The sequence below is a fragment of the Coturnix japonica genome, chromosome 1 (assembly GCF_054131305.1).
Source record: "Coturnix japonica strain WE chromosome 1, WE-NBRP24, whole genome shotgun sequence".
Classification (NCBI taxonomy): Eukaryota; Metazoa; Chordata; class Aves; order Galliformes; family Phasianidae; genus Coturnix; species Coturnix japonica.
This window is the reverse complement of record NC_140663.1, coordinates 104,839,996-104,854,837: the sequence shown is the minus strand read 5'-3', so window position 1 is coordinate 104,854,837 and position 14,842 is coordinate 104,839,996. Positions and strand designations below refer to the sequence as shown.

The 14,842-nt window shown below is 37.3% G+C and overlaps 1 protein-coding gene across 44 annotated transcripts in view; it reads right to left on the bottom strand.

Annotated features, from left to right (window-relative positions):
• The window catches only part of DMD (dystrophin), a 1,121,556-nt gene that overhangs the window by 837,196 nt on the left and 269,518 nt on the right, over positions 1-14,842 (bottom strand). The window lies entirely within an intron of this gene.

Here is a 14,842-nt window from a genome sequence, read left to right as displayed (position 1 = left end):
TACTAAAAATAATTCAAACTTATTCAAGGCATCTAATTGGATGTATGCTGTGCCTTAGAATTACATATTTTTAAAAGCCCACAGGTGCCTCTACAGTCATTGGTTCTGAGGTCTATATCCCTGGCTCATCTCATGCATTCAGAAGTGTATTTTTTCTCTGAGAGATAACATGCTGCAGTTAGAACCCGAACTGTTGCTTTTAAACCAAAAGAGGGGAGATTTGGGTTAGAAGTTAGAAGGAAACTTTCTCCAGAAGGTGGTGGGGCCTTGACCCAGGCTGCCCAGACAAGCTGTGGTGCCCCATCCCTGGAGGCACTCACAGCCAGGTTGATAAGGACCTGGGCAGCCTGAGCTGGTAGAAGAAGGGGTTGGAGCTGGGTGGACATTCAGGTCCCTTCAACTTCAACAACCATTTGAACGGGATACCTGGAGTTGTAACAGAACACACAGTGACTGTAGCAACAGAAAACTCTTCTACTGCACTTAAAGAAAAGTACTTAAAATTGCAAGTTTCTATGCATATCTTCAGATTTCTTTGTGAAGCCTTTTTTTGTTTTTGTTTTAAATAGATTATTTTCCCATTCTGATTTGTTAAATATTTTCTCTCCAGCCGGGAAAAAACAAAATGCAAAAAACCAACCAACAACCAAGCACACATTTGTTCAGCCATGCACGAAAATTCATTTCAGTTCTTTCATTTGAAAAAACACTGTAGAAGTAGATGAGTATCACAGACCTAGATTCTATTGGTATCCAAATCATGACCAAAGACACAGATTGGAACTGGGTGCACAGAGATACAATTGAGATGTATTTTACATAAAGAATGGTGCTTTAATCATAGAACCTAATAAGCAATTGCTCAGAAACATCTATTACACAACATCTGTGGAATAAAACAAAAAGGTAGACCTCTTTGGATGCTGATGTCTAAACAAACTAGAAATAAAGGGCATAATTGTAAAAAAAGACAGCAGAACGCTTAAACGAAAACAAAGCTCACTCAGAGCTATCTGTCTTTTGCTTTACAGAAAAATTCTGTACACTTCCTAAATAAAAAGGGATATTCAACTCCCATATGAGATGTTCAGCAATTAATAACATTAATGGATTCAGATGAATCTGAAAGACTGGTATGGACGAGCCACATGAGAAATGCACAGCATTAATAATGCAGTTTGCTTTCCCTCCCTCTGCTCCTCCAAGGAGACAAGTCAAGACAAATACATCTTTTGTTCTTAAAAGTTCACACCTCAGCAGCAGACATTAAAAGTGTCTTTTTCAAGACTGTTTTCCTTCTACAACAATTCAATATACTTGTGAGAAAAATAATATTACGGCTGCTATCTCATGGAAGTCTTCATATTGAATTGAGCAAATTCTAATTGCTATCAGAGGTTCAGGAATAAAAAGATTTGCAGTGCTATAATACTAGTAGAAACACTCATAACAGCTGGGTATTATATACATTCTGTAATTAACATAAAAGTGTTCATTGTAGACAACTTTCTACAGTGCTATTGCTATCTATCCCTAACAATACTTCTTGCTTCATCAGGAAGCATCAGAACGTGAAGGAGACCCAGTGCTTTTGGTAATTAACAATGTTAAAGTTGTTACAACTTTTATTTTTTTCCCTTGCAGGTATCTCTTTACTCTTTTAAAGTAAAATGTTCATAATATAGGTTTTGACTTCTTCCAACCACATGCTAGGACCCATGAGCAGAAGACAGGAGAAAGAAGATGCATTTTATTGGTGAAACATACACATTTAATCTGATGTTGTAAACAAACTTCTTCAACAACTTCATATGAAGTATTACACATGAATAGCTATTTCTGTTTAAGATTCACAGAGCAGCTCAGGTTGGAAGTGACCTCAAGGATCGTGGAGCACCAGCCTCCCCATTTACTAGACCAGGATGCCCATCCAACCTGGCCTTGAACACCTTCAGGGAGAGAGCATCCACAACCTCTCTGGGCAGCTTGTTCCAACATCTCACAACTCTCATAGTAAAGAACTTCCCCTGACATCCAACCTTAATCTTCCCTCCTTCAACTTAAAACCATTTCCCCTTTCCTGCTGTTATCCACCGTTTCGAGGAATTAACTACCCTCCTGTTTATAGGCTCCCTTCAGGTACTGCCTTCTCTTCTCCAGGCTGAGCAAGCACAGCTCCCTCAGCCTGTATTCATAGAGAGGGTGCTCCAGCCCCCTGATCATCTTCTGTTATAAAATCACTAAATCAGACCATAAAAGGAGGTTAGAAGAACATGTGGAATTAACAGAGAAAAGGAGAGCCAGAAATGCCTACATGCCTTCTCGTGACCAACCTTTTTCTTTTCTGCCCCATGCTACTGTACAGCATATTCACACCAACACAGTGAGTTGTTTTGGCATTGCTGTGGGGTTTTTTTTGTTTGTTTGTTTTAAATCACTTTTCCAACAGAATCTATGCCAGAGAATGAGCTCCTGATCACCAATTAATTCACTTTCATTGTGCTAATAAACAAGGATTACCTGAGGAAAAAAAGAGAGCTACACACAAAATTAGAATATTTGAAACTCCGAAAAAAATTCAGGCAATTCTCTGCTACCTTTGCAAACACAAATCTGTTCGCTTGCAGTTTTTATACAGAAGTAATTTCAAGCACTTGTGCAAGCACCTCTAGATGCTTGCACTGACAAGTTTATATAACACATTAATCTGACAGTAACAACCTCCTAATCTAAAACTGAGCCCATCTTATTGTCCTGCGTGATTTCCCAATAATAAGCAAGATCTTATTTCCTCAATAAATAAATAAATAAAAGAACAAACAAACACCCACAACCTGAAAAACCCACATTGCTCTCCTAAAACAGACTTGGAGATGGAATAGTAGCGGAAGCTAAATAACATTTGTCTGGGTGCTGTACAGTGCCAAGAACACTCAGCTGCTACTTTCATATCATATCACTGTGCCTATAACAGATCCTTTAGCAACAACCCCACCAACGCCCTTGCAGGTGTTTCTACTTTGATGCAATTGGAATAATCAAGAGGCCAGGCAGGTAATTCTTTCAACTGCCTAGCAATGATATAGTGTGTTTAATTATTTTATTTCGAGGTGGAAGAATTACAGAGCATTACAGAGACAGCATACTGTCTCTTTTCAGGTAAGCCTAAACTTGAATCATGGTGCGGATCCCACATACTCTTACTGAAGTAACACTGCTGTTGATTAACAGAGCAAAAATATGTTTTCTTCAAAATGCTGGGCCTTGACTGGAAGGCAACAGGCTTATCCTCTTTTCTGTGCATTATCATCTAAGATAACAAGCACACTGAGATCCATAGAAAGCCTGCTGTAATGTCAGGAAAAAAGATACTGACCTGTGACAATTATGTTTTTCATGTGTTACAGCATCTTTGACCTCTGCACAGAAATTGTTCTAACCAAAACCCATTCACAAACGGATGTAGTTCTGGTAGTTTGAGCATCTAGCTCTGTAACTGCAACTATAAGCCTCTTGAATTAGCTAACTGCACATTTGACTCTAAAAGTATTATTCCAGGCTAGAGTTCACAGAAAATTATGACTAGGAAAGAAAGCACAGTATTAATGGAGCTAATCATCTCACAAAGGCCATTTCTAAGATTTAATCAGGTGACAAGGCTAATATGGATAAGTGGCACAGCAAAGAATGCTTAGCAACACACAATGAGGATTCAACAGAACAAAATGCTATTATTAATGGCCATCAGATATCAGACAACTTTCTCTCTCAGTTACTTAAGCTATTTCATGTTTGCAAACCACTGTTCAAATGAAATCTCTTTATTTTCAACCAAAAAAGCAAGCATTATGTTGTCATTCCTTGTTCTTTACAAAACAACCTCACCTCAAATACTACCTAAAATATTAAGTAAAAAAAAATGGTAACAGGAAAAAAATAATAATCTGGTATACTACAAAGACTATTCAGAAAGCAAACAACAGTATTAATACAGAACACACAGTTTTTTATAACATGGGCTGACAAGTGGTGAGAGGATTTTACATGGACTAAGTTGACAATACATACAGTATATGTACATATATATGTATATATGTGCATGTGTGTATAATGAAAATGGAATGACATAGTTACATGAGCCATTTTCCCCATGGAAATCCTGGAGAATAGGAAAAGGATCTTCTACTGTTTGGCACATCCATTCTTACACTGTTGGAGAATCTTCCATCCCTCTTACTTTTGAGGCAATTAATAAATAGCACCTTCAACAGAGTGGTTAAGGCTGCAAGCCACTGCTGGGGGTTGTCTGGTCCAACATCCTTATCAGGCAGGGTCACTTGAAATGGGCAGCCCATGGCTACTTGAATCGGTTTTTGAGTATCTCCAAGGATGAAGTCTCCACAGCCTCTCCTATTATATACTACAACATCAAGGCCTTGCCTTTCCTACCGTTTGCACTCTGACTTTCACAGATGCATATACAGGGTGGTTCTGATGCAAGTGGCTTAGAAATTGCTCCTCAAAATTAAGCACAACCCATTTTTCAAAGTTAGAAGACTCTGAAGTGAGCTGGCACCTCAGGAATATGGGAAATGAGCTGTACCTTCAGATTTTATTTTATTTTATTTTATTTTTTATTTTTTTATTTTTTTTAATTCGAAATAAGCAGACAATCATTGTCTTTAATCTAATGATAAAGAGGTTACATAAAATGAATGGAATATTTAAATAACTGCAGAGACAATGAGAGGAATCTAGCTTTTGAGACAAAAAACTTAATGCTGTCTTCAGCTCCATCACATGTTGGAAAACAAAAAGGGAAAGAGGAGACATCTTATTCTCTCAATCATTGTTGCTCTGAGTTGTGTTAAATAACAATCAAGAAGTTATGTTTGACTAGATGGAAGAATCAAGTAAGAAGAAAAAAGAAAATAGAAAAGAGAAAAGGATTTTTCCCATATAAGAGCTGAAAACTGTTAAATGATGGTTAAGGCATATGACAGTTCCTTCATTGGTGGCAACTGCATGTTCATCTGAACACTACACTTTAGAAAGTAAAACCACCAAAATTAATATTTTACTTTCTAGCAGTCAAACAAAGCAGATTTAGAGAAGACCAGGATTTGCTTCGTTGAGTGGGAGTGAATGTCAGCAATGATGGGAGCACTGGGAACAAAAGAGGCCATAGATAGTCACATCATCAATACTCTGGCTCTATCGATTCACTATTCTTAGAGATTTCCAGCACATTGTTACAATACTCTGCCAGTTACTCCAACTGCTGAAAAATGTTCCTTTACCATTTTTGCTTATCTGAGGAGGAAAGAAGAAATCAATGCAATACAATGACTGAATGCTATTTGAGTGGCCTAGCTTTGATTTTTAGTCATTGAGGTCATCCAAGACATTCACAAGCTGACAGGAAATACAAAAGACTGCTATCACAGACAGCCAATAATTTTAAGTCTATTGCTTATGTAAGGCAATGTGTAACATGCAATTCATTGTCCACATGTCATAAATATTCTGATGAGAAGAGCGTTAACTTTATCTGAATGATGTTAAGGCTCCCTGTTCCTTATGCTACTCCTGAGATTTTACTGTGGAGCCTAAGTCAAATTATCATAATCATGCCATCTTAGGCTTCTCAAAACACTAACGAACCTATTCAAAAGCTCAGCACAAATGGCAGACTTCAGCATCCAGAATTCTAAAATAAAAAATTAAGTACAACTAAATCCTTTCAAAATAGTATAACATTTTGAGGATGTTCGGTAAAGATTCAAGACAAATTTAGGAATAGGAGCTAGAGTATTACATACCAAAAACATTTAATCTCAAGTCTGTTTTCCCCTTCTGCTTCCTGAGATACAGGAGTACACTGGTGAGGGTTGCATTTGCTGAACAGAAGACAGAAGGGAGAACAGCTCTATGAAAAAAACTACTAGATTTCTACTGACGCCACAGGCTCAGACTGAATTCCAGACAAAGAAAGCTCCTTATGTTTCTCATTTTATTGTTAGCCTGAACTATTCTCTCATCATAAACGCTTAAGTAAAAGTAAAGTTTCTTGATTTTTCTCCTTTCTTTCCATTCTTTAAGGCATTACAGCTGTTGCTAGAACATTCTTGTTCTTCTGACCTAACCACCTAATTAGTTATTGAGGAAAAAACATAGAATGCTTTTGAGGACTAGTAAGGAAGTATGAATGTAAAAAAAGAGCAGGAATGAGAAAGAAAAGAGAATAATAGAGTGAGTGACATTGCAGTAGGGAAGAGAAGGAAAGAAAACAATGACAAAAGAGGAGAAGGAAATAGACTGCGATGGAAGACAAATAGGAAGATGAAGGGACCAGGAGACATCTTACTGGGCTTGGTGGAAGAAAGGGAAAGCAAAGGTGGCAGTCTTCCAGAGTGAGAAAGGCATAAGGCATTGATACAGCTGTGATACTGCTAGCATACAGCATTGGATGTACAGCTGAAAGTTCAAACAAAGGGAAGCTGTAGATTTGCACAAAAGCAGCACCTAAGAATATGAAGCAAAGCAGTCTAGTGTGATCTGCCTCCCCAGGCCATTAACCACTTAGCAAAAGGGGGAGGGGGGTGGGAGGGAAGAGGAAAAAAAAAGATTTGACTAAGACGCAAACATATCAGGACGATGCAAGCAATCTGCATATGAACACTAAAACAATAATGAGTAGCTGTGAAATGTACATATAAATCTAAGTTTAAAAATAGAAACAAACAAACAAAAAAATCTCATTGAATTTCAGTTCATGTTTCCAGAATATTTCAAGTAAACATAATATAGGCATTCAACTCCGATTCATACAGCGGTAACAGTATTCCCAGCAGTGGGCCTTGTCCTCCTCTAGTCTACCACAAACAAACATGCTTTGGGAACTGACTGTATCTCACTACATCTGCACTGAGCATTTGGCCCAGAAGGAAGGAGCAGGAGAATCACAATAACAAGCAGAAACCATTCCAAATTACTCCGCTGGCTGGTTGTATTCTTCTTGCTGTCTGACTGCTATATGGAGTACCTAATAATTTAACGGTACAGGCTGCAAAATAATGTAAGTGGGTTGAAAATAAAACACTTCCCCACCTCAAGCCCCTAAACATTTCAAATTCTTCTTGCTTGTTTTGCATAGGAGAAAAATACTTTCTGGAAGAAGGTTCTGACTTCAGATCTTGTCATCAGCAGTACAAGGGCATGAGAAAAGAAGGACAGCTCATTTCCTTTCCCACTGAATCGTAGCAGCATACTGCCAGTCAGGACACCAGCCTCAAATGCTGGCAACCCAACTTTGTCTTAGGCTCTTGTAATAAGGATATTAACCTGTTTTGAACCACACTTCACAAAAGTACTGTAGTCTCCTAGTTATGGATATTTTTGCAAACATATGTTTTGCTGGTTCCCCTTGTTGGCTTCCACTTATTCTTTTTTAAACTGTGATATTTTCAATCCGGAATTTTTTTCTGAAATGAAAAAAAAAAATCATTCCTTATATGCAACCTAAAAATCCCTCAATATATCTGAATTCTCCATAGAAGATCTGTCATTTCTCAAAATTGAAAAAAAAAAACAAAAACATCCCCTCTTGTTGGTTCTTGAAAGCAGTGAAATTTTTCCTGGTAAGTTCTTTGCAATACTGGGCAAAGTGTAATTAGGAATATCAGTAATCATGGAAACAGGAACTCGCCCAACTCATGTTAGGGTCTCTGGCTATAGAACATTTCTTCTCAGGAAATAACTTTCATCCAGGAGATGTTCTCCTTTCAGAGGCTAGCCCTTATATGAGCTGAAGGTTGTGTGGGACAAACAGGTAAACTGCTTGCATCTGTGCTTCCTGGGCCAGCCACCCCTTCATCAGGTGTTCAGTCATCAGATCAGTCTGTGACATATCAGTTCCCTTAATCCTCTCTACCTGAGAAGCTGGATGGTGCTCACTAGGGAAAGGGTTAATCTTACAGAAAAATTATATTTATGTGTAAATATGTAGTTATTCATTTGAATACTCAGCTTTGTATGAGCCCCTTTTTCATGTATATACTGACAAACCAAATCTAGAACTGATAATATATTCATATGATCATGTGCTATTTGAACATCATACCATCAATACAGTAGTATTTTCTGAACACTGCAGATGATATTTCATACCCCAAAATGAGGACATATATTTGCACTCACTCAGACCTCGTGATGGTTAGAAATGAAGTGAAATAAAACCATATGCTATGAATGAACCAACTGAATCCACTGCAGTTTGATGGACCTTCCAAAATATTGTCTGATGTTACTATATTATGAACTTCTTGATAGTCAGGCACCAATAAAGTTATGTCGCCAGTACATCCAAGGCTTCCCACATCTCTCACATCCTTGAATACTTGGGTGGGAGTTGGGAGAGCAAAACTCCCCCCAGCTGTAAGAGCAGAACAAGTCAGACTGCCTCAGGAGACTGAATGTGTGGAAGGATATAGGGTTGGACAACATATCTCTGCCATGTCATGGCTGTCAGACAAAGTCCCCAGTGACTGAAAAACCAGAAACATAACTCCTCAGAGACTGCCCGCATGGCTTCACCAAGGTCAGATTGTGCCGGACCAATCTGATGGATCTATGATGGAGTGACAGCATTGGTAGAGAAAGGAACAGCAACTGATGTCATCTGCCTGAACTTGTCCAAGGCCTTTGATTTGGTCACACTCCATATTCTCATCTCAAAATTGGAGAGTGATGGATTTGAAGGCTGGGTTGTTCAGTGGATGAAGAATTGGCTTGATGGTCACAGACAAAGGGCTGTTGTCAATGTCTCTATGGCCAGTTGGAGGACAGTCATGGGTAGCATCTCCCAGGGGGTCCATCTTGGGACTGGTGCTCTTCAGCAACTTTATCAATAAACCTAGACAGTAACACTGTCTAGATATATAGATATATAGTCTATCTATACATAGATTTGCTACTATTGTTACACCTAAAACATATTTTAAGACAGCAAACACAAGCTGCAATGTTCACCACAGACCCTCTCATCCCCAAGGCAGGGGAGGATGCATGAGACCAGCAGGCATTGTACAGGAAGAAAGCACCTGCTGCTGCTCAGCACAGCTCTGGCTGTTGGTCCAGCTTGGACAAAAGGGAGGATTTAATGGACTTTTGAAAATAACAGGTTTTATGTGTGCAAAGGACTGAGTGGAAACAACAGACACATTAAGTCTTGAATGTATTAGTTCTAGCTTCAGCTGTTCCTATTTTAAACTCCCTCTCCCCCTCCCCTCCTTGCTGTTAGCAAAAGAAAGAAGGAACAAATCATCATCAGGCATTTCTTTTCCCTCTCAGAGTACAGGCCTAGTCTCACATATCACTCCTGTGGAGGAATGCCTATCCAGTCAGGATGGTTTGATAGACCCAGTCAAGCTGCATGGCAAAGAGCAGATGCTATGGAAGCCCTCAGATACAGATGGCACTATGAAATTCTTACCACTTGATGCTGAATAAATTTGTTTTGTGTACATTGCACATTTAGCGACAACACAAAATAAATATAACTACTCTTCAGTATGAATGATGTGAGAATTGCTGAAACTAATTCAGAGTGAAAACAGGTTCCCTCAGCACTGCTACTATCACCAGACCTGCTCCCAAGCTAACCCTAAACTATAAATATTTGTTATAGATGTGTGAAAAGTTGCATCTGAGAAAACAGCAGCATTGGCAGATTGTGTATTTCAACAATGTCACAAAAAATAGCACCAACTAAGAAACACATTATTCAAAACCTGCAAACAGCTCTAGCCTTCATGCTTTTTAACCAGGCAAATTGTTACAGAAAACATGAGCCTGATAATTTCTCCGCGCACCCCCTCCCACATCCCCCCGTTTTTGTTTTGCAGTAAGCTTTAGAGGGCAGATCACCTATCAGCTGATCAGCAGGCAACCCCAGAGTGAACTAACACAGGCACTGTGTGGGCGTATTATTATAGCAGAAGTAGTTGTAGTCAAGGTTATGTAACTAGCTAAAATTACCCACAGCTTTCATAGTCACAATGTTCGTGTAAAAATATGCTTTTTTTTTTTTGTTTATTTTCTATTGTTTTGTTCTCAAAATGGTGTATTAACAAGCACTCTTGAAACAATTTCACATTCTAGATTCCTAATTATTTTTTTTAAATGCAGAGAATGAAGGGCAAGGCACCAAGTGTAGTGAGATTTTTTAATGATCAAGTCAAAGTAGCAAACCTCAGAATGGGAAAGTAAGAGTCCCCAAACTTCCTGAATGACACTGTTGCCTCATAGCAAACAAAGATGAAGGAAATAGCAGGATTTAAGAGTTTATCATAGTCTAAAATATGACAGTAGAATCTAGTGTTTCACTGATGTAAAGACCATATTCTGCTGCGCTGCTTTCAGTAAATGCCACCTAGCGATACACAGTTGCAAAGCTTAGAAGCTCTTCCATTTTTATGTATTTTCTCACAGTTTTTGATTTACTACAAATAATTAAAAAATAAAATAAAATCAGACATGCTTTACAGTCACAGTCCATCAAAATTCATGTCATATACATGCAGAACAGAGACAAAAGAAGAAAAATTAATAACACCTGCAGATCAACATTTGTTTCAGCATTAAAATATTCATTACAAACAACTCCATTAAGTACACAGTGGTGGCTAATGTTTGACTGTAATATTTCAAGTTCCTTTTTTTGTTTTTCTGTCAAAAGCAATTAGAGAACAGGCTATGTAGTCTGCTTGAGTGACTGCTGTCTACTTTCTTTCATCTGAGCCAATTAGCATCTGAGTCAGTTTATGCAGGCTGCCTCTACGATACGTATTGGAGAAGTCTGTTATAACTGAGACTGAAGTGTTAATAAGCAATTGTTTAAAATACACACACCTTTTTCTTAAAGTGAAAAAAAACTGATAACATTCAATCTTCTCAGTTGATTTTCACCTTATTATAAAGAATTTGCAAAACTTTGAAAGAAAATTTGCTTTTTAGGACAGCTTTACAAATGAAAGGTTGGTGGTCCATGTTTTCTGCTCCTGTTTTAACATTACTTGAAGTAGACAAAGGTATGATGAATGTGTCTAAATGGAAGCTGTAATCTATTTCATTCACAATAAACTATTACAGATCATATACTATTAGGTGTCAGCTTCCTCTCATCATCCCCAAAAATACCCTTCTCAGAGGAGGAGATAAAGGATATGCTAAGAATAAGATAAAGCATTTCAGAAACCCCTACTGATATCAATCAAGTGGAGAATAAATCGAACAAAAGAATTCCAATGTAATACAACAAAAAAACACTCCAACTTAATGGAACAGAATTTAGATCCTCTGGAACTCTTCTAATTTCACAACTACATTATACTACTTCTTATGGCTCAATTGTACAAATGACTATGAAGAAGCTTAAATTTTCGGAAGTATATAATTGAGTAAAATAAATTGATATAATAAATATGCTTGTCTCATACTGCCCCACATTTCGGAAGACTGCTATTATTTCACAGACATGAAGGATACTACAGACTATGTAGAAGTCTAAATATCATCACTTCACAGAAATCTCAGTTCAACTGTGATTCCCAAACACTCCCTACTATATCAAAAGTACTGGAAACTCATTGAATTTCTAGAAAGCTCATGTGCAACTCTAATTAAACAACCACGATAAAAAGTGCAGACTCCTTTTTCCCTGTGAAGTTTCTCATTTTCTCTTTAACAGGTTTAGTTAGGAAGTGATTGCTCAGCCCCTAAAGTAAAGTTACCTCCTCATAATGTAAAGTCATTCAAACTGGAATAACTATGTGCATTTAATGTGGTGTATTTTTTTCCCCTCTTCTTGTTACTAATATATTGAAGAAAGAGAACACAGTATAGAAATCAGTTTTACTCCTCATCAGGAACATGGTGTCCCCCATTACAGATGAAATGTGCTTTTCACTATTTTTAAGATGCAAAGCATTGAAGTCAAAATTTAATCCGATGTCCGGACCAACAGTAGTTCAATTCTTTCTTCCTCAGATTTCAGGGAGAAAGAATTTCCAATTATATGGAACAAGCATTATCATCAGAAGAAATTACATCACTGTAAACAAAAGAAGCTCTTCAGTTAATGTATTATCTTAATCTATCAAAATTATGCAGTGCATGGAACTAGTTTCTAGTCCAATACTTGCATGTCAAGATTTGCAGATAGAAGCAGGCAGCCTGCAACATGCGATAGATATGGGAAGTAACTGAAAGTACTAAGGAATCCCATCCTAAACACATCTACCTGATACTAATTTAATAACAGGATAAGTTAAACTTGAACACTAAATACTAAAATCTGATAGAACAACTTCTTATGTAGGCACTGTGATAGGAAGTAAATCATTTACAATAGCAATATATATATTATTTAATTCATGCTGATCTCATGGTCTCTCAATTGGAATTAAAACTTTCAGGCTGCAACAGACACAAACATTTTAGATGTTATCTACATTCACCACCTCGATGTACTGCATGCATTGATCAAGACTTTTCATTTCATACACTGTTCAGAACTGCCCCCAGAAAATGATTCCATATCTATAACATTAAGTGAAGATTAAGAAATATAGTATCGATGCTATGACAGTTACCTATTACAAATATTGATTTTGCTTTCAATTCAGTGTCAGCTCATAAGCTTTACGCAGAGAAGAGTTGCGCTGCCTTAAAATAAATCCAGTACAGAAAAGGAAGAAAAATATCTATTTGTCTTTCTTTTTACAGTTGTTCTTTTTCAGTCTAGACAACTCAAGGCAGGCATTTTGAAACATCATGAACTATGTTCAAGAAGCATATTGTAATTCCATTCCAATGTTTTCACAATAGTAAGGAACAGTATTTTTGTTGTCAAATACCTACTAGACCCACGTCAAGCAGATCACTGTGGTCATATCAACTCTAACAGAGAAACAGAAATAAATACTTAACGGAATTCAAGTTCTGTTTTCTACTTTAGAGGACTCTTAGAAAGACCAACTGAACATTCTCTGAATGTTTTCAGAGAAAACAGAAAATGTTGCAAAGTAATCGGGGGATTGGGGGGGGGGGGGATCCACGTCTTCAAGATAGACAACCTCTAGAAACTTAAACCAGACCTAATCTTTTGAAAGTATACTTGGAAATATGTAATTCACTTTGAAAGTAAAGCCTTCTATGTATTTCCATAGAAACTACAACAGACACTGAGAACACAATAACGATGTTTAGTAGAGCAAATTCTCAGCTACAAAAGAATATTTTTCAACATAGCCACTACCATGAGCTATGCATTTTCACCAGTGATGAATAAGGGCATGCATGCCACACTCATAAAAATCAGCAGCAGTGGAGATGACCCACTGTCACCACTGCTAAAATGCATCACCTACTGCATCACTGGGCTCGCATCTACTGGTTGGTCTCCATAAACATAAACAGTCAATAAACATCAGTGGGTGTCATTTTTTTTCACAAGGAGGAATTCAGTGAGACACCTTTGCTTTATCCACATTTCTATGTCAGACTACCACCCTGTCAGACTGCCCAACTACTGCCATCTGTTGCACAACAACAAAACAGAGTACAACAACAAAACAGAATCAGTGTTTCCTGCCATACCACCAACACTCACCTCCAATGTTATGGGCCAACATAACAAAATAAGAGGAATTACTTTTGGATCAGCCTTCATGGATTAGAATTTTGTGAGCAAATGTATTGAAGTCTAACAGTTTCCTTCTTGTGGGGACATTTTCCAAGATAAGTTGAAAATTTCTTCAATTTATGACATGTAAGATGACATAATTAACAAAAAGTACAGGAAGAAAATATGTGTTTTGTTACGGAATTTTCATACTTCCGGAAAGATCCAGAATGAACATTTAATTACACCACAACAAAACAAGATGGGAATAAGAATGCAACACAGCACAAAGATACAGTAAATAATTCAATTTTCTATGTAGTCTTTGATAGGGCTTTTGTTTTACAGCAACCAGGATTATATGCACAAGCAAGGGATCTAATTCTAACTGCATTTGTATTCCACTCAGTAACTTTTTAAAATCATCAGTCTAATGCAGCAGCTTCTCAGTAGGAAGATGCCAGAAGTCATATTTTAAACAGAAATCCAAATATGTGTTAGGCAAATGTGAAAATATATGGGTAGCTCATTGAGAGAGGAAATGAGAATTCATCTCCAGAAACTACTGATAAAATCACACCCAAAAGGCTGAGACCATTACGTATTAGCTACTAGATTATCTAAAGCTACAACTCGCTGATGATCAAAGAAATACAAACTTTAGAATAATTAAAAAGCAAATTTAGTACAAAAAGTGAATTCCATACAAATTACATTCTTCGCAGTTATAACTATTATATTATTTTCCAATTCTCTAGCAGTTCAATTCCATAATCTTAAACAACTGTATCAATCTGAATGAAGGTAACCTTTGCAAAAATGGAGTTAAAAAGAGAGCAAGTTCAGACAGCACTACACACTGTTCACCAAAGCAAATCACATCATCAGTGAAGCTATTTCCCTTTACCCTACCCATACTGAATCTAATCTCTATTTCTTTTTAAAATGCCCTTGTAATATGTTAATAATAAAGCTCCCTTGCATGCTCTTTATTTTAAGTTGTCACACACTAAAATCTGAATCTGGTCGTACTTCTCCCACATGGTTCACTTTTGCACTGAGGTACTCCTGAATAAACAAAATCCTCAGGTAAAAGTGTAGAATTAATGACCACTTAAATAAATAAATAAATAAATAAATAAATGTCGGAAAGGTGTT